Here is a 22,159-nt window from a genome sequence, read left to right on the forward strand (position 1 = left end):
TTGAGAGTCTTCCACAGCTAATGCAATAACTGCCATTGCTTTTGCATCGTCCTTAAACCATTTAGCATTCTGTGGATCTGCTCTATCTGGTGGATCCTCTGTGACTACATACCACAGTTCAGCCTGAATCAGATACATTTGCATTTTGTAAGACCATAATGCATAGTTAGAGTCATTCAGCTTTTCCAACAATTGATGCAAACCAGACATATTAGCTCCTGCCATTTCCTCTGCTTTAGGAATTGGTATCTCACCGTCCTCCTGCTCAGAGTCCTCCTCAGAGTCAGCCGACTGAGATTTTTCCTCACTTTGCAGCACTGACTTTAGCTTGATGTCTTCCTTCATCAACAGTTTTCTTTTTTAGCAGACTCCTGGTTCTGGTTCTGATACTGCACCGTTCCCACCAAGTTCTGGTTCTTCTGCCTGGGTTAGGCTGGCGTAGGCTTCCTGGACTGGACTGGGCTGGACTGGGCCCATAACCTTTGTTGGGTTATTGCCAGAACTTTTATCCTTCTGGAACTCTGTTTGTGCTCAGAAACAAACACACATCACGCAGGTCTTACACAGCAGAGCTGGTTTATTTCCTTCAGGCTTCTGTGCAGTTCAATTCAGATCAGTTCAGATCAGCACACTGAGGCATACACAGAGAGCAGTGATCATAGAGCAGTGATCAGTAAGCAGTGATCAGTTCCATTTTACACAAGTGAGAAACTATATACACATCTTACACAATTCTTATCTACATTACATACAGCTGTGATGAGGCTAACTTAGAATCTTGGCAAGGTTCCCAGAACAGCCTCTATCTCAAGGTAATTGCCCACAGATAGACTTTCTCTGTTTAACCCTGAGATAGCCATACACACACAATTTTAATGACTAAGCAAGTATTTCTTTTCATATACTTAACAATCCTGACATATAAAGCCCTATACAGCTTAAGACCTGACTCCACGAAGGAGCACCATCTACCTTGTATACCTGTCTAGATATTAAGGTCAAGTGGGGATGCCCTCTTGATGGTGCTGCATTTTCCTGGGGTTCAATGCACAGCAACAGAAGATCCATCTTGAGTGTGGAACTTGCTCACCCCTTACATGCAGGTGGCACCAGTCCTTTCAAGCCTTTTGTGCCAGTAAGACCAATTTGCTTACCTGGGTGGTGGTGGTGGTGGTGGTGGTGGTGGTTCTTCTTCTTCTTCTTCTTCTTCTTCTTCTTCTTCTTCTTCTTCTTCTTCTTCTTCTTCCTCCTCCTCCTCCTCCTCCTCCTCCTCCTCCTCCTTCTCCTCGTCTTCTTCTTCTTCTTCTTCTTCTTCTTCTTCTTCTTCTTCTTCTTCTTCTTCTTCTTCTTCTTCTTCTTCTTCTTCTTCTTCTTCTTCTTCTTCTTCTTCTTCTTCTTCTTTTCAATGAGCTTCTGGCTCTGTCCAAAAATGATACACATCCGTAGTATCAAAACTGTCTTCTAGCTATGACTGCATCATTCCTATTAAATAACAAACAAACAGGACTAATCTTAGCATTATATTTTAGGCTTTAGGGTCAGAGAACAGTATGAACCAGAAGGAATGATTTCTGCATATGACCTGTTCGTACAGGTCACTTCTTTTCATTCGGCATGAGGGCCCTCAGTTCAAACCAGGACTGTGGTGAATTCCCCCCTGGACTTTTGCAACCTCTTTGCTTCTTTGAGAAAGAGGCAGTTGTTTTTTTGCTTCCTTCACAGAAATAGTGAAATTTTGGGGGAGAAAACTCCAAGTGTGCAGTACATTAGAGCTTACCTTTCTGTGAGTTGGTGGCGGAGTTGTGGGCATGTAGGCTCTTTCTATTTCAACTTAGGTCCTGTTCTCCTGGGCTTTGCAGCCTCTCCAGGTGCTTGTATTTTCTGAAAACCCTAGAAGACTTACACAGGACTTCTTCCCTTGGGGCTTTCAGGTACTGCTGCCCACTGAGGGCCTGAAAGCTGAGCCAAGCATTTTTGGTTTGGTTATTATAACTACCAGCCCCACTCTTCCTCCTCCTCCTCCTCCAGCTTTCCAGCTCATCCTCTAGGGGGCTTTTCAGAAAACACAAGCAACAAAGAATGGGGCCTAAGTTGAAAAAGAAAGAGCACCCACTCTCACCTTATCTAGTCGTTACAGTAAGGTAAGCCCTTAAGCTGGAGAAATTCAAATCGGACTAAAATGAGTTTGGATTTCTAAGAATCCAACCTGAGGAATCCAGTGCAGATTGGCCTGCCCAGGCCACACAGAGCGCACAGACTTCCATATATAATTTGCTTACCAAAATCTACACAAATTCATTCATACAAAAATGCACACGTTTCTGATGAGATATATGCCATGCTGAAAAATATAGGCAGGGAAAAGTCGAATGGAATGGGGGACAGCACGCTCAATGTTACATACTGACATAAATGATGTAAATTGTTGTGAACTTCCTTATGGAATTATTTGAGTATGTTTCTGCATAATAGGAGAGAAAAAAGAAGAATCTGTGAATGGACGCCAGAATGAATGGCACTGAGCAATCATGAAACTCATGCCAGTGGATTTCACAAAATCTGGACATCCTTACTGCACCCAAAAACATTTTTCTGAAATTCTCACCCCTTCCTTCAGTTTCTGGATGTGATTTCTTTTCAGGGGTGTCAGAGGATTCCACTAAGCTTCTGCAGCTAAGCCACCCTGGACTTCAATCTGTGCGAGTTGGGCCATCTTGTGGACCTCCGAAATTGCAGACAAACCTCCCTCTCTCCTTGCTGGTGCCTACATGGATTGGCTGACCATTAACACTGGACTTCCCTGGAAATACCGGGTAAACCACGTGTCACCAGGACAACCGGCAAAGGAGCTAATTTCTCCAGAGAAAAGATGAGCAACCTGGAGGCAGCCCTCGGCCAGATTTTTTTTAATGTCTGGGAAAGCCCAGGCAGTGGGGAGGGAGCCGGGCAAGTGTCGTTCGGGCCTCTGGAAACTGCCTTTCCATGTCTCAAGTGTTGCGAGATTTCAGAGAACTAAAATCATCCAGTACTTTCGTGAGACTTGGGATTGGCTGGGTGTGCTTCTGTAAGGAAAAAGGAAACACGCAGACCTGCTGGCTGGCTATGCAATGTAGGGCAGGGGAAGCTACCCTGGGGGGAAGCTACCCAGGCCCTGTGTTGCAGGGGTGTATGTGGGGGTGCTTTTCTGGAGGCCTTCCCTTGTGTGCCCTCCATCTTCCCTCGCCCCCCCCCCCAATGCAGGGTCTCAGAAGGCATGTTTCAGGTTGATGCCATAGAGTGGGAGAGTTGGGCATAGCAGGGGCAGGGGCAGGAAGGGAGGACACCCATAGTGCTGCCCGTCCTTCCTGCTGCCACTGCCATTGTGAGCTGTTCTCTCATTCTCCCTGCTGCTGTGTTGGCACTGGCAGGGAGGTGTGCAGCATTAGCTACCCCTATAAAACAGGCAAGATACGCAAATTGTGGCCATGATTTGTGCATAACTAAGCACTTTATGGCTGCAATTTTTGCAAACGACACTTATTATAGCCAAAATTTGCCCAATTGGGCTGCAACTGGCATATCTTTCTGGTTTTACAGGGCAGGGGAGTTTTAGCTAGCTTGGCTTGTGAATGCACGTGAAGCCAGGGGCTCTGGGGAAGTCCATTGAGCCCCAAGAGAGATGAATTTCCCCACAATGGGCATCCCTATTTCCCCTCCAATGAAAGGTCAAAAATAAATAGATAAAAAATTGTGTCACAGCACTAGTTCAAGCCCCCTCTTCCCTATGAAGGAGGCAGCAAGAACTTAGATTCATCGGTAGTGCACACCACCAGTCCTATTCCACAGACTGCCAATCCAAGGTCCACTGCAGGATCAAATCCTGCTGCAATCGTTGGAGGAGGGGCCCCTTGTGGAGTGACTTTGTGTGCAGAAGGCATCAGCTTTAATCCCCAGTTTCCTTCCCCGCAATGATCACAGGTAGCATGGCTGGCAAGACCCCCCCCCCCCCGCCCCGCCCTGCCCCGGAAAGTAGCGTGGCCATATGTCCTTCTTCATAGAGGAAAGTCCTCTATTTGAGGTGCTGTCAAAAAACAGCCCACTATTTGAAGGTTTGCATTATTTGAAATAATGTCCAATCCAAGACTGCTTTAAAGGTAAGAAACCATATGAAGGGCAAGGTGCAACTTGAAGTGGTCTATCAACATTTAGCAGACTGAGCAGGCACATAGACTCACTGTCTTTCCTACTGTGATGAGATGCATTGCATTTGTATTTCAATTATAGTAATTGTTTCTAAATTTGCACCTATTTGTATAAATCAGCATATGCAAATGCATGTCCTTCCTTGTCCTCTGTCTTGCTGATTTCCTCTTTTCTTGTCAATACAGAAGTGGCCACTCTTCCAGCAAGCTGTAGCCAGCCAGAGCAGAGAGCCAGATTGGCCCAATTCAACACAAGGCAACATCACATGCTCTGTTTTACACAGTGCACCTTTCTAGCTGACTCCTTCATACTCTGAGCAAAACATGGTAGAAAGCAGAAAAACACATCACGGCAAACATTACCATATTAGAGGATTGCTAATATAGTGCCACACGATAATGATTTTTGCAGGACTTTTTTTAGCTATGGAGTACTATGCTAACATCGATTGAAAAAGCTTCATTCTCTCTTATTCTCTCTCTCTCTCTCTCTCTCTCTCTCTCTCTCTCTCTCTCTCTCCACCTGGTTTCTGATTAGCCCTCGTGCAAATTCCTATTGCATCAGGATTGTCTTCCAATAGGTGTCAGCCAAGTGCTGTTAAAGTCATATTTCAAAAGGGAAATTCATATTTCCACCTCTTTATATAACCACAGAAGCATTGTTTTGGATAGCAGAGAAAATGCCAGGCTCTTGGATGAGAAACTGGAGTAGGTCATGGACTGTAAACAGACACTTTGAATGTGTGTGTGTGTGTGTATGTATGAGAGGGACAATTTACATGTTGTAAATGATGCTAGGTAAAACTACTGATATGACAAAGCTGAAATGAGATGCAGGATACTTAAGATCACTGTGAAGATTCTCATATAGTCACATTCACGTAGACAATGTTGAGGATATTGGGTTTTATCTTTCAACACCCTAAATTAAGCTGAGAAGGCGATCTTTAGGACTTCCATATGGAATTTCTTTTCTGCTTTTGCCCATTCTTCCTAAAAGCAGTGGGGCATACTTCTTTCATGGCATGTTCCTGATGGGGGAATGAGACAGGCTGCTGTGCCAAGCCATATTTCTTTTTAATTTGTATTTGGTATAGAGAAGGAACAGTGTTTTAATCTTTGTAAACTGCCCAGAGAGCTTCAGCTATGGGGCAGTATATAAATGTAATAAATCCTCCTCCTCCTCCTCCTCCTCCTCTAAATCTCTTCTGTTCAGTAGAGTAAGAAAGGAAAACAACATGAGCTCATTTGCCTTAGAACCTTTCTGAATGAGGCATTTATTGTGTGCTTGTGGTTCCTTGCTCACTGTAGATTACATGATGTTGTCATCCTCCAGGGCCTCTCCCATGCTTTGCAACCGTTTTGGCATTCCCCCCCATCCTAACAATGAAAGTCTTGTCATATTTGTAAATGGTGGGATAAAGCCTAGTGCACTTCTGAAATACTGCTATACCACAGCACCACTTGGTGCTTGTGTAATGGAACATACGGAATGGAAAGGAAGAGAAAGAAAACCCTTGGGGGGGAGGACACACATGAAAAGGAACTGATTTTAATCCTGCAAAGAATCCAGAAGCAGAAGACTCAGTAAAGTGGCAGGTTATGTCTGTAGTATAGATATGCCCTTAGGTATTTTAGAAGGTTTCCTCTTAGGGCTGAGACAAGCTGACTGGCAATCCAGTGCATGGCCTAATCCAAAAACTAGAAATGGCATTGGGGAAAAACTGCATGGAGGGCTGAGCATAAACAAAACGTACCTGTGCATATTGCAGAAGGGTTTATTGCCCATCATGCACAGGGGCTCTTCTCAAAGCACTCCCTTTTGGGATGCATTTTTAAACCTGTAAGCTACACTCTGAAGCTCCTGTGCCTATAGAGCAGGATAGCAATGCTCTAAACAGCATTGTAAACAGCAGTGAAAATAACTTCAATAAAGAAAGCTTACAGACCATCCCCACGAAGGAGTGAGGGATTGCTTTTTTTCTTTCTTTTCTCTCTCTTTTTTACCATCAGAACTGCCTGACTTGGGGAAGCTTACACAATTTCTCCTGGAATTTTAGCAGTTCTGTTTCCCAAAGCGGGACCAATGTATACGCATTAAGAAATAATCACCATGCTCCCTTCTTTTATTTCTTAATTTTGTACAGAACACCGTAGATGCACATTTTACCGCAGCTTTTAGTTTCTTTAATTCATTCATGACTGGCTTATACATTTACATCACCTTCTATGTGTGCGTTGACAATAAAAGGCTTTAAAAAATAATATTTATTATATGGAAATTGTATGCAAATGTTTGTCTTCTTTTGGGTGATGTGTAAGTGGCCATCATAAGACCATTGTGAGTTCTAAGGCATCCTCTATTTGTATGGCTATCCAGAACAAGGTAGGGATATACATCACCGGGAAATCTGGTTCTTTTTTTGGCTCAAAGGAGTTCTGCAGCATGTGTCCACGCAGACTTTGTGTCTGTGAGCTGAGCTACAGGCTGTTCACCAAACTCCAGGAACTGTTGTACAATTTTTGGAAAGCTTCTGCAATTTGCAAAAAATTCTGAGCAATTTGTGCAAATTATAACTGAATTTACGCAATTTGTGCAAATTATGACTTATTGCAGCTAAATTTGCACAAATTATGCAAGTTTGGCTGTAATTTGCATCATTTGTGTAAAGCAAGATTAATTTGTACAAATCGCCCAGAAATTTGCATGGATTGCAGTACCTTCAAAAACACCCTGATTTCCTGTAAAACCCGCAAACTGGCCCAACTTGCTGCAGATCAAGTCAGGCACCACAGCAGGAACTGAAACAAATTTGGGGGGCTGAGCCTAGGAAATCCCATTAAAACTCCCCCCCCCCGGATTTCTCTGCTATTACTAGTCCAAGGCTAGCTTCAAGATAAAAGACCATAAGTAGGGGAGAGGAAGGGCCCTGAAGTTTCTTATCAACAGCATTTGGATAGCACACAGCCCACCTAGCCACAGCCTTCTCCACTATAATAATATTGTATTTGCATTAAATACAAATTATTATAATTATTTCTAAATTTGCATTTATAATATAAATCTGCACACACAAATTTTAGGTAAATCAGTGTCCTCTTGTCTTCTTTGTATGTGTGTGTGTGTGTGTGTGTATGTGATATGTTCCCTGGTGTGTGTGCGTGTGGTTTTTTTAGTAATGCATCCTTATGGAGAAGGTGAATCCTTGCAGTATACATCTAAACTTGAAACCATTGGGTGAGATCATTAGGGGTTTTGGGGTTGGGTGCCATCAGTATGCTGATGATACTCAGCTCTACTTCTCTTTGTTGCCAGAGTCAGCTGGGGCTGTGAAGGTGCTGGACCAGTGCCAGGAGATTGTAATGGGCTGGATTAGGGCTAATAAACTGAAGCGGAATCCTGATAAGACAGAAGCTCTTGGTGGTTCCCAAGTCCAGGAATTGGGTAAGCGACCCATTCTGGATGAGGTTGCATTCCCTCTGAAGGTGCAGGCGCATAGCTTGGGAGTACTCCTAGATCCATACCTGTCACTGGAGGCCCAGGTGGACTCTGTGGCCCGGAGTACTTGAGGCCAGCTTTGGCTGATCCACCAGCTATGGCCTTTCCTGGAAAGGGACAACCTGGCCACAGTAGTTCATATGCTGTTAATTTCCCAATTAGACTACTCCAATGTACTCTATGTGGGGCTTCCCTTGAAGATGACTTGGAAGTGCAGCTAGTGCACTTTCCTACATGGCATCTGAAAGGATGTGTAAGCTAACATCATAATTTTGGAAGATGCTGCCAAAATGGAGACAGAAATAGCTGTGGAAATAATAAAGATGTGAAAACATTTGGGCAAAAGAGTTTTGTTTGTTTAACTTGAATACTGATTAGACCCTCACCCCCCCCCCCCCGCCCCGAAAAAAAAAAAGCCCACCTCACTGATATTTATTTTAAACATAAATATTTATTCAGTAGAGTTTTAGGATTAAAATCTTCTAGCAAACAAGATCATGGAGGAAAATATCTAGAATTGTACATATGGAAACTCATTTAAAATGTTGCAACTTTAGCTGGGATGGGTGTTGAATGGAAGAAATCAACTTCAGTAGCTGATACAATAATAATATGTATTTATTGTTGATTCACAACTTTCCTGGGCTTTCTTCTCTTTAAACATTTTCCTGTTTGACATGCTTTTAGTGACAAATGCTCTGATGATAGGTTTATAGGTGCTCCGTAATTTTACTGTTGATACAGTAATGAAACTCTATTTCAACACATTTTCTTCAAGTTATACCATAGCAACCCCCTGTTGCGATAATATGCACGTGGGTATGGCACTGGTTTCTTTTGGGTTTTATTCCTTCATTGCCGTTTGAAAAGAACAGGTTGCATTACGCGTAAGTTTCCTTAGCTGTATGAAACGATTCCTATTCATAATAGTACAAATGGACTGTTTCAAATTGCAGATAGGTGGGTATAATAGCAAGCATATGTAACACAACATCCCAAGTTTGCTTACAAAGCATTACATTGTATTTACCTTTGTTGAACATGAGTGCTACACTGCATTATGTCCTATAAGCATATTTTGACATTTACAAGAACAGCTAACTTCGTCTCATGCAACCACTTTGTCAACAATGGCGAAGTTGCAAGCTCATGAATACCATTGCCAGAATAGATGTTAATCTCTTAAGAACATAACAGCTTTGCTGGATCAGACCCAGGGTCCATCTTGGTTGTGCCCCATTTTTTGCCCCCAGTATCTGATATTTAGTGGTATGTTGCCTTTCAACATGGATATGAATCAGTAGCTGTTTTGGCTGATAGCAACTAACTGGCTTATCCAATATTATGTATGTATGTATGTATGTATTTGAGCATTTTTATCCCACCCTTCAGCCAAAAAGGCTCTCAAGGTGGCTTACAAAAATATTTCTGTTTGTCTCATCATTTTAGGAAAATGTCTTCAACCATAACTTGAACTTTGTCCCTATATGAAAGTGTGTGTGTGTGGATTTCATGGCTGGATGGATCAGAAGTCTAATGATGTTTGTATTCTAATTAGGAAAGGATGGATAAGTCTTTATCTCATTCATGCCCCTTTCAGACATGTTCACTCATTCTCTTATAAATTTTTTTTAAACATATATTGTGAGTTGGTCCAAAGGCTGACTTCCTTCCTATAAAAAGCAAACAAGTACTAGCTGCTTGGGACGTCTAGAAAGTGTGGCTTCCACTGTGCATGTTGAAAAGGGACCTGGAAGTGGTCCCTAGAAGTTACAGCACATTATGCTATGCTGTCCCTCTCAGGAGGTGTCTTTACATTATGGGGAAATTGCATTGCTTACCTGGGGTGTTTGTGCTTCCTGTTTGGGGGCACATTTTTATGGGCTGCATTACACAGGTGGAGAGGGGCAACAATGTGGTTTGAATTGAATACTTCCCCTCCATTCAGTTCCATTGAGACACCACCATCTAGCTGCAGAAGATCCTACTTTTTTTTTTTTAGGATGTTACTACTTTAAAAGTAGTGGCAGAATTTCCAACAGATACCACGAGAGATGTGCTGGTCATCGACAAAGTCATGTAAAAGACCCACAAATGTTTGTGAATGGCCAATCACGTCTGTGCAATAAATTCCTTGTTAAGAGGAGTCCAAGGATATTGCACAGGGAAATGTGGAGCAAATGTGTTTTGGGGTGGGTGGGGGCAGGAAAATCTTGATAAGGGCATATTGTTATCCTGTGCTGTCAGGGTTCATTTTCTACACTTGTACCACAAGCTGTGCTTTCTAGACATTCTGGGAAGCTAGTGGCAGCAGGAGGAGGCTGCTTTAACTCAGTTCTTCAACTACCTTGTGAAATTTGGTGACAGTCCTGATGCCAAGCAGACCATGATCCAATCTATATATTTAGTCCTGGAGTTGCAGATCAGGTCAAGTGACTATATGGAAAGGAGGACAGGGCTCCTGTATCTTCATTTATCACAGTGGCCTACTGGTTATTTTTTACATGGGATAAAAATATTGGTTCAGCTGAGAGAAATGTCTTATGTCCATTGTCCTGTCCTAGTCCTGAAGCTCTTCCTAAACCCTACACATGTTCTGATATTCCTAGTACTTTCTGTTACTCCCCATGATCTCATTAGCCATGCTCTACAACTGATGCTACCACCAGCACATGCACATGCCCACCATGCTTTAAATGGGCATAGTGTGACACATCCCCACTGTGCTTTAAATAGACATGATATGGGTTGGTGCAGCATGAGGTTGCTTCCACTATTCATGTGGAATCATCTTGATTGTCCATCATGTATGAAAAATATACACCAGTAGCAGTAGAAATACTTTTTAATAACTCATTCAGGGAAGACCATTGTCTCGAATTTGTCTGTAGTGTGCTTCTGCCATTGCCAACTGAATACTAAGATCCTGTTGGTGACCTCTTTCTTGAATAAAACCACCTCTCCGTGTGTGTGTGTGTGTGTGTGTGTGTGTGTGTGTGTATCTTGTTTAAGCAAAATGTGGCCACCTTTATTGGCATTTTCATATATTAACCTTTAATGCATCAAGAATGAACAATATATCATTACTTGACCTTTTCCTTTTGCTACCACTTGTTTGCCATTTACTCTACTGGGACTTCTTTAAATTGCTTTAACAGAGGCTGGAAAGAACACAGTTCCCACCCCCACCCCTATTGTGTTTAGCGCCTTGGGCTGGAACAAGGTTGATTTGCTTTTTTGTTGTGGACGTTTTATTTTACCAGAAGAACGTTCACACACAAAATTCTTTAAAAGCAGCAAGGGAGTTTTCTAAAGTTAATTGTGTGGTGAGTACAGGAAGGGGAGTGGGGAAGTTCCCGAGCAATTATTTCCATTTGTAATCCTGACTTCTGAATTATAGATGCCCATGTGCTTTTTCATTTCTTCCTCTGTACCTTTTAATGCCTTGTTCATTCACAGTTCATTATTCACATGGTAAGAAGCAGAAGAAGAAGAAGAAGAAGAAGAAGAAGAAGAAGAAGAAGAAGAAGAAGAAGAAGAAGAAGAAGAAGAGAAATACTGCAACTGTGCACTATATCTGAAAGCATTTTGAAAAGAAGACTAGTGTTCAGACCTACAAATGGAAGGGTTTTGCTATTGCTGATCTTGGTCCATGAATGAAATTCCTTTTGAAACTGTGATCCTAATATACTTATCACCAACCCTCCCCACCACACACAATGTTCCTCCTCAAATGATCAGATGAGTAGACACAATTCTCAGAGGCAGAGCCAGCCCTACCATTACTCAGACAGAGGGCTGCAGCCCTTTGGGGAGTGGGGAGGGACAATCACAGAGTTTTCCACTTCCGGGATTGTCCCTCAGGGGTCACATGCCAGCAAGTTGTCCCAAAAGTAAAGAGGTATGTTCAGGGGAGCCATTTTTTTTTAAAAAAAAGAGGAGACATTTGCACATGATCTAGCATTAAGGAACAATTGTGTTGGTGTTGTTTTTTTTTAAATCAAAACAAAACAACAAACTTGGGTTTGGAAGATGCCAAGCACCATCCCAAAGATGGTGAAAATGCTCTCCTCCTCACCACAATGCCCACGGACTCCCCCCCCCACAGTTCTGTGCCCATTTCCTGAGTTCCACTACTTGTGGGGAAGAGAGAAGACCCCAGGAGGGAGAGCCACACCACCCATGGACCTCAGGATGGTCCCAAGATGGTGGGAAAAAATGGGGGGAAACAGTCCCAGCTATCCTGGGAGAACTGAGTGCTCATCCCCAGTTTACCCCAGGATCTGCTGTGCATCATTTGGACGTGCAGGGATGACCTCGTGACCACCCTGGGATAAATGGCAGGTGTAGATTAGGCCTAAGTCAACTGCCTCAGGCAACAGATGCTGGGGATGGTATTGAGCAAGCTTGCTGCCCTCAGGTGTAGTGAATGATGCTGTCTCAGCAACAGCAAATTCATCTGTCAGTGCAGATGGCTTTTATATGTGGAATGGAATTTGTGGTTGGGGTGAGATCTTGTTCTTGGACAAAACGTCTTGGACTGGCCCTACTCAGAGAAGAACTTAAGCAACTCTCTACTCTGGAAATAAGCTTTTTATTCTATGGGACTTGGGTTGGTAGAACTTTCCAAGGAGTGTACGCTAGAACATTTCTTCTGGGGAGGGATTACCCATGATGAATGTGGTCTTTGTCCCTTCCATAGAGCTTGGACAAAGGGGAGCATGGCATTGATTTGGGCCTGATTTTCAAACAGTGATGGGCACAAACATCAGGCTGTAAACCTCATGGGACTCAATGGTGATAGGAACTGCTAAGCACTGCCCCCATTGTGGTGAGCTGTGTATCTACAGCTTTTCAATGAAGAACCTTTCAGATTGACTCTGCCCAGGATAGTCATTGGCTTTTCCTGGGCAGGAAGGACTATAAGAAGACATCAGAGGTCAACTGAGTTGAGAGCTTTGATATGTCTTGTGTTTCTGGTCTTGATTTTCAGTCCCAACTCCTTGTTCTGTACTCCTTTTGATTTGCCTTCTAATCCTGATTCCTCTCCAGACCAGGATTCTGGTTTGTTCTCTGGTTCTGCCTTCTTGTTTGCCCTGTGATCTTGATTGCTTTTTACTCTGGACTCTTGATTCCCTGCTCCTGGCTCACTCCAAACTATTGTCCACAACTCAGCCCTAACAATGGGTCAAAAAACTGGACTCTTCTTAATTTCCTTGCTCCATGTTATGAAATTACAGAAAAGAACCATTTATTGATGGGACCCTGTATAGATAAAGAGGTGGGGTTTAGCAGGTATAGCTGCCCTTTTCTAGCTTGGTTCTCTAACAATTTCAAAATCTTAGCTTCGGGCTTTACTGAAAATCTTTAGATGCTTCTACTGTTCTCCTCCATCTGAACAGTGAGTTGTAACCTCAAGGGTGTCTTATCACACAGCAATAAGGCACTTCTGCAAGTATCTAAAAGGCCTGGTGCATTTAACTCATACAATGATGAGACAGCTGATTTTGATCTTGCATTGATATTAGACTAACAGCCAAATCTTACAGCCAAATGCTTAGGAGTTGGTTCAGTAACTCACTACAACCACACCAGTCATCACTCAGTGAAACCTACCACAGAGGGTTGTTGTGGGGAAAGAAGGGAGAGAAATCCTAGAATTGGAAGGAACCTCAAAGGTAATCAAGCCCAATCTCTTGCTGATGCAGCATCCCTGATCAGCTGCCTTCCAGCTGCTGCTTAAAAACCCTCTTGAGTTCCTTGGAGGAAAGGTCAGATGGAAATATTATTGACAATCCATAGCAGACAGAGAACGACACTAGATATGATACTGGCATACACACACCACACATGTGTCTGTCCCATTCGTTCAGGTACAAAGTAGGGAAGTATTCACTGTTGTTCCCCATTTCAATTTAAGTGGAGAGGTGGGTAAGAAATATATTATTATTATTATTATTATTATTATTATTATTATTATTATTATTATTAATGATTTTTCAGGGCCGGGCAAAGCTGGTAATAGGCCCGGGCCAGATGGGAAATGTAGGCCCCATTTCAAACTGCTCATTAAGTATTTTAATCAATTCTAAATACATATGAACTAGAATGATTTATAATAGGGTGACCATATGAAAAGGAGGACAGGGCTCCTGTATCTTTAACAGTTGTGATGAAGAGGGAATTTCAGCCAGTGTCATTTGTATACATACAGCACCTGGGGAAATTCCCTCTTCATCACAACATTTAAAGCTGCAGGAGCTATACTAGACTGACTAGATACAAAAGAGGGCAGGGCTCCTGTAGCTTTGAGTATTGTAACGAAAAAGGAATTTCACCAGGTGCTGGATGCATACAAATGACACCTGCTGAAACTCCCTCTTCATCACAACTGTTAAAGATACAGGAGCCCTGTCCTCCTTTTCATATGGTCAGCCTATTTATAAAAAAGGTAATGGCAAGCACTTTTATTCAAAATGCGTATAAGACATCGCTTCTTCACATTCAGAAATGCTTTATGTCCTTTTGTCTTATCTCTGCTGGAGTAGGGTGACCATATTTTGGAAACCAAAATGGAGGACAACATGGCCGCTTCAAAGGGGCGTGCCCATCAACATGCCCAGCCCCCCAAAGTGGTGTGCCCACCAACATGCCCAGTCCCCAAGGGGGCGGGCCCACCCACCCAAACATGGCCTTGGTCAACATTACTTTTACTAAAAAACCCACCACAAGCAAGAAAAGAGAGATAAAAATGATGATAATTATGATAATGATAATAATGGCAATCCTGTTAAATTTTTAATAGGTTTTTAAGAAGGATGAACAATTATCAGCAATTTTTTATAAAATATACGTCATGCCAATTATATTACACAAATTGGAAAGGAAGGAATATGAATCTAAAATACATTATTTAATAGGAATAGCACCTCCAAATCATCCCCCCAACTCACAGAAAACTACACCCCCACACACACTGCAAGCATGCACATGCATCCATTCACTCAAAGCAAGGCATCCCATTCAGACATCAATACACACACACACACTGCCAACACAAACACATCCATTTATAGTCAAACAATCAGGCATCCCATTCAGTCATCTACACACAGAGAGAGACACTGCCAACAAAAACACGCACTCACATATCCATTCATAGTCAAACAACCAGGCATCCCATTCAGACATCAACACACACACACACACACACACACACACACAGAGAGAGAGAGAGAGAGAGAGAGAGAGAGAGAGAGAGAGAGAGAGAGAGAGAGAGACTGTGACTACCAGCACACACACACTCAGGATCACCACTGCAAAACACACATGCGCACACACACATCCATCCTATTCACCCATACACACACTCTTTCTCACACACACACCTTTGTCTTACCTTCTACTTGCTTCTTCCTCTTCTTCTTCTTCCTCTGCTGCTTCTTCCTCCCCTTCTCTTTCTTCCTCCTCTTCTTACTCAGCACTAGGGCCCCCCCTGGAGGACGCATTCCCAGGATGCTCCCAGCCCATTGCCTTGCATTGATCTGGGCCTCTCCTTGGTCACCATGGTGACATCATGGCAGCAACCAAGGAGAGGCCCGGATCTAAGCTTTGCCAGGCATTAAACTGTGCATTTGTGAGACACGTAGTTTAAGGCTCGCCCAAGCTTACATCTGGGGCTCTCCTTAGTCACTGCAGTGATATCACGGCGGTGACCAAGGAGAGACCCGAATGTAAGCTTGAGCTGGGCTTAAACCGCTTGTTTCCGCATTTCAGAAACAAGCGGTTTAGGCTCTCCCAGGCTTCCATCTGGCCCTCTCCTTGGTCATCGACACCATGGCAACCAAGGAGAGGGCCAGATGGAAGCCTGGGCAAGCCTAAATCACTTGTTTCCAAAACGCAGAAATGAGCGGTTTAAGCCCCGCACACCCCTCCATCGGGGGCTTTCCTTGGTCAACGTCACTGCAGCAACCAAGGAGAGCCCTGGATGGAAGGCAGGAGGGATTTAAAAGTTTTTTTTAAAAAGCAGTTTTCCCCAGACAAAACAGGGAAATAGTTGATTTCCCCCCGGACAAGGTTTGCCCCCCCCCCCGCTGTGTCCAGACATGTCTGGTTAAAACCGGACATATGGTCACTGTTTGCAGGAGATGGGGCAGTGAAGACACCTTGACTTTTTGGCTGTCTCAAAATATAGTCAGTAGTACTGCTCACTCATGTGATATGTAGATGTATATACCTTTTAGCTGCTAGTCTCCAGGTCCTCATCGAAGGCCTGGGCGGGGCCTCTGTTTCAGCCACTTGGTGGTGTGGGCCTTGCTACAGGGTTTTGGAGTGTCACTGTTCTAGGAGGTTTCAATAATAAAAGAATCCAGCAAGGAAAAGACTCTGAAGTTATTGCCTGGTAGTCTAAGAGCAAGTGGCAGACTGAGCAGGTAAGCTCACCCGTATGGTCCCTATGCCTGAGGGACACTACAACTCACAAGAGAGCTACTTTGTAACCAATCTTTTCCAAAGGGTCCCTCTTTACCTCTACCAGGGGGACTTGGAGTAGGCTAGGGTGACCATTTGAAAAAGAGGACAGGGCTCCTGTATCTTTAACAGTTGTATTGAAAAGGAAATTTCAGCAGATATCATTTATATATATGGGGAATCTGGTGTAATTCTCTCTTCATCACAACAGTGAAAGCTGCAGGAGCTATACTAGAGTGAACAGATTTAAAAGAGGGTAGGGCACCTGCAGCTTTAACTGTTGTGATGAATTTCACCAGGTTCTCCATATATACAAATCACACCTGCTGAAAGTTTCCTATGCAACTGTTAAAGATACAGGAGCCCTGTCCTCCTTTTCATATGGTCACCCTAGGCCCCCTCAAAATCGTAGGCCCATGCCAACTGCCCCCACTGCCCCCCCTCTGCCCAGTCCTGTGATTTTTGTACCAAAAGGGTGCACAGCTGAGAGGAGCTAAATCATCTCCCCAACTTGTCTCCTCAGCCTCTGTTACTTCAGAGACTTTTCTTCCCAGCATGGTTTACTTCATGGATGAGGATCTACTGGGAGAAAAGAGTCTGAAATGATGGAAGCTGGGGAGATATGCACCTCTTAAATCAGACTAATACTCCCTCCCCCCACCCACACACTAAGTGTTTGGTATGTGGATAGAGCAGAAATATGAATGACAAATGTAACTTCCTTGTCGTGATTGGTTTACGACTGAGAACAAAAATATAACAACAAACATGGCTAAAATTCTCAGTGTTCTCAATATACTTGTGCATTGCCAGATCACACACACACACACACACACACAGACACACACCCATTCCCTACAAATGATGGTCACTCACATAAATCCTTACAATACTGAACTTTTTGCCTTGAGCTTTTATTTATCATTATACACTCCAATATATAGGTTACATTTATCCATTATGTATTCAATTTCCTGAATACAGTCCAGCTCCATTAAAATCAATGAGAGCTCTGCCATTGACATAAATAAAAGGTGACTTACACTGAAAGTCTCATTCATATATATATATATATATATATATATATATATATATATATATATATATATATTTGATTTGTTCAGTCTGGCACTGAATTATTCTTCTATGTGGTTTGCTGTTAGCACTTTGAATTCTTTTGACTTTAAGGTTATGCTACACATTTTGGTGTGATATTTTATCTATTTATTCCGTTTTCCTGTTCTTAAAAGTATGATCTGCTTCTGTCTTACTGTGCTTCATAGCATTGCTGGGTGTTTTGGCATCATTTTGCGCACTTGCTTAATTTTTCAAGGAGCACTTTGTTCCCTCTTGACTTTTATTTTGATTTCCATAACACTAATTTTCCCTCTATGGAATTCCCTCACTTCCTTTTTCAAATACTTATTTTCACTTCTCTGACCCAAATTCGCTTGAACGTGTCAATGTCTTCGTGGTCAAAAACAAAACGTTACAGGTTTCATTTAGAGATGCCAGAAGTCTGCAAAAGATTCATGGCTCAGAGACTAACTCTAAAGCCTAATTGACACCTATAGCCCTTTCACAAGGGAGAAGGGGTGGTTGTGAGTTTTCCCGCTTCTGGGATCAGCACTCATGGTGCACACGTGAGCAAAGTTTTCCACATTTTCAGGGGTGCTATTGCAGGAGGACATGTGCCCCATGATGGCACTTCCAGATGTGGATCAGGAGAAGTGGGCAGGGATAGGCAGATTATGTGGCTGAAGGGATGTTTTTTGATGACTCCTCAGAGATGTGCATAAACGCAAATGCACAGCTACACATGTATGATGCTGCACAGATATATGTTTGTGTTTTTAAAAAAGGCACTCGGTGATGAAGCATGCCAATACCCATGCACACGCCCCTCATAGGTCATTCGCTATTCACTGATCCCAAAACTCCCAGCGAATAGCAACGACCTCGTAAACGGAGGGGCACACTGGCCACAGACTTCAGGATTGTAGAGAAAGGGGGGGGGGGACACCTGACAAAAGCAGCCAGCAAAATCCCTGAATAACTGAATGGTTGAGCTGAGATCACAGCAGGATTAGCTGTGCACCATATGGCCCAGTAGGGATGACTTCGATATTATTCAGGAATAAATGGCTTGCATAGACAAGGCCTAAGTTACATTAATAGCATGCATCATCAGAGATTTATTTTGTTTTTAAATTAGGGGTGGATAGACACATCTCTGTCCATTCTACCCAGGCACTCGCCAAGCTGCCGCCCTGCCCTGCTCGCCATGCTGTGTGATCTGCTGGTTGGCCCAGCAAGTGCTTGGCTGAAATGGACCCCATCCCTCTTTACAGCTGCCATTTATGCAGCATTACATTTCCAGAGAACCCTGAGCCACCATTTTTACGCAAAATGGCAGCTTGCTAGGGGGACGGGGGACTGCTGGGCACTCACAGACTGTGCAATACTTGGCAAGCGAGGTCCAGGAGCTTGCAGTCTCCTACAACATCTCTCTTTGAAGATAATCCCAGGCACTCCCAGAGGGGGTGATTTCCATCATGACTGCAGTATGCAAACAGTAGGGTGACCATATGGAAAGGAGGACAGGGCTCCTGTGTCTTTAACAGTTGTATTGACAAGGAAGGACAGAAATTCCTGATGTCGGTGGTAGCAACAAACATAAGTTGGGGAGCAGTCCTGGGACACCTGCCCCACTAGTTCCCAAATGTTTTAGCCTTAATTTGTTGCTGTTGTTGATGATGGTGGTGCTGATTGTTAACCAACCACTGTAGCTGTGACTTTGAAAACCAGTCTGACCTGCAGAAACAAGCAACTTTTGACAGATAATGCTTACCTCCAGGCTGTCAAAACTGATTTGCACATGAATCTTTGGCTGTTAATGGCTCAAGAGCAGGACAAGCTATTTATTTTTGGTTGGTTGGCAACTCAGTTAGTAGACCCAAAAGAGAATGTGTTCCATTTAAAGGGTGAGAGGTCATTCATGAATCAAAGTTTACTGACTACACTGAAGCTGAGGGACAAAAGCAGATTATACCAGCTAATGAGGTTCATCGGATGAGCGTTTTATCACATGCTCACTACTGCCCACTTATGGATATGTGCACATCCTTTAGACGATGCCAGCCACCTCCCATGCACCTCCCACTTATTTTTCCATAGCAAAATAGACCCCCTTTTCCCTACTTTTTTTTAAAAATGGAATGTGCCATGACCTCTTGCTCTGTGCAGGAAAAGCAGCACGATAAAAACAGCCTCTGAGTCGGCCACGTAGTCTTTGTTTACTTCCTCTTTCCCCTCTGGGAAAAATGAAGAAGTGTGGAAATGTGACGGTAAGGAAACAGGATGTTAATTATGCCAGCACCAACTGCCAGTAATAATTTCTATTTTCAGGATTTTTTTTTTTTTTTTGCATGCCACTGAATATTAGATGACCATCTTTTAGCCCTCTGCCAAACACACCCACTGCCACATGCTAAGAGTCTATCACTTATGCCAGCTACATTTTTCCAGCCTGGCATCTAAAGAACATAAGAAGAGCCATGCTGGATCAGACCAAGGGTCCATCCAGTCCAGCATTCTGTTCATGCAGTGGCCAACCAGCTGGTGACAAGGAATCCACAAGCAGGACACAGGTGCAACAGCACCCCCACCCAAGTGCCCCAGCAACTTATGTATATAGGCTTCTGATACAGGATGTAGCACATAGCTGTCAGGACTAGGGAGTTGTCTAAACTAGAGTTGTGCACAAGTGGCCTCTCAAAACTCTCCACCTTATTTGTGGGTAGAGAAAGTGTAAACCATGAGTTAGTGTGTTGTTGAGCCATTCCTAACCATGGTGGCTAAAATAACCATGGTTTAAACACACTCAGGCCATAGCTAGATGGGGCAAAATCCCAGGGAAATCCCTGGGATTGTCCCTGTGCGTCCACATGATGCACAGTAGATCCCGGGATCAGGGAGGGATGATCCCTACCTTTCCCCGGGATCTCACCCTCACCTTTGAGCCCAATTTTTCCACTGTCTCGGGATGATCCCGAGACCATGGAATGCGTGGGCAGGCATCGTGGGTTGTCCCGGTTCCTCACGAGGAACCAGGACCTGCGCATGGGTGATGAAAATATAGCGAGATCTTCACCCCTCCGTCCTATTAAACCAATAGGTCTAGCTGAAGCCTCACTAATCATTTGTTGCAAAATGGTTAGTGGCCTAACCATGGTTTAGCATGTTGTCTGAAGAGACCCACTGAAACCAATTGCTAGGGCAGGAGTCTTCCTCACTGAAGATCTTCAAGGAGAGGTTGGAAAGCCATCTGTTGTACGTGCTCTGGGTCTTGATTTCTTCCATTGACTGGGGATTGCACTACAGTGGCCTATAAGGCCCCCTCCAAAACAGAGATTCTAAGTAGTAGTATAGGTATCACAAATTCACTGTAGACAGAAAACCAGCATGTCAGGACAAGGCATCTAGCATACACTTTTTCCTAACAGGATAGTTGAGGGCAAGGGGAAGAAGTGGGATAATTGAAGAACAGCAACATGAAATATGTATTCCGTCGCTAACAGAAGTGGAAAGAAAATTCCAAAATGATACAGATGTAAGGTGCTGTGGGCCATTCTAGCACGGTATAACCACATCCCATATAGCAGGAAAACACACATTTAGTTTCTTTAATAGGGGTTAAATGGCAACATCTGGCTCATTTCTGATATGGTGACTTGTTCATATGGTGATCATTCAGCACCATGTACTCAGACAGCAACTTGGTAGAGTTCCGAAAGTAAGGTAAGTCAGGATGACTGGGCATGTTGTAACACATGCAAATCACACAACTGGCATGAAATACTTCACTAATTGTGCTAGTAAAAATAAAATAGAGGCTAAGATACTTCAGGGCAGTGTTAAATGAAAAGGGGCAGCAATAGGCCTTGGTCTATACCTCAAGTCTGGGTTCAAGGTCCAGAAATCTCCTTCTACACTTTTGTCCTCAGTCCAGATGTAGTCCTCCTCTTCATCCTACTCCTACTCCTCTTCCAATCTTAGGGACCCCTTCTTCCCTTTGTATGACCTGCCAGAGAGGGTTGGATCCATATGATGCTTCCAGCAGCAATTACAGTAAAGCATTAACTGAGAACTTGGGGCATTGCAGATCTTTTAGTCTGAAGCAGCATAGCTAATAGTGGGGGATGATGGCCATTGTAGACCAAAACATCTGGAGGATCACAAATTGTCCACCCCTTCAGTAAAGCAAAACACAGCAGGACAAATTCCTTAAGGCCAACATTAGTGTGTGTCCAATGGAATTATTTTAGCAGAACCAAAAAAATATGCTCCTTTTGCCATAATTCTATGAATGGCTGATATATATATATTTCACTCTTGTTTTGAGCAAGTTGTTTCTTCAGTTCATATCAGTGATGTTAGAGTAAGAAGCAGACATGCACTTGGAAGTGAAATGAGAGGTAAATATAAAACATGTTTCAAAGAACATCTGAAGGGGACGAGATCAGGAGAATATTAACTACTAAAGTAACTGGTTCATAAGCCTTCGGATGTAACTTGTTTTGAAAGGAAAGATGTAGGTAAACCTTAAATTGGTCTCAAGAGACAAATGCACAAGGCCATCATAATACAGAGAGACATTCAAATGAAAGTTTCCTGGATTTTAAATACATTTATTCAAATTGGCTATGTCTGGGGAAGTTGAAGTCCTTGTGCAAGAGAGATAATCCATTACAGTGTGACACAAAAACAGTTTTTTTGTAAGCATTGTTGCTGAGTATCCAATGTGAGTCATGTGCACCCATGATCAAGAACAGGCTTTATGTGTCCATAGTTTTCAACAATGGACTAGACTGGGCAAAACCTAACCCCGAACTGGCCCATATGCATGGAGGGGTTCAAGGGTGCACCTGCTCTCTCTACCCACCTGGCATGGTCTCCATCCTTCTGAGGTCCCCAGACATCCACATTTGGCCATAACGTTTGGCCATAA

This window comes from Elgaria multicarinata, chromosome 3 (genome assembly GCF_023053635.1).
Source record: "Elgaria multicarinata webbii isolate HBS135686 ecotype San Diego chromosome 3, rElgMul1.1.pri, whole genome shotgun sequence".
NCBI classification, from domain to species: Eukaryota; Metazoa; Chordata; class Lepidosauria; order Squamata; family Anguidae; genus Elgaria; species Elgaria multicarinata.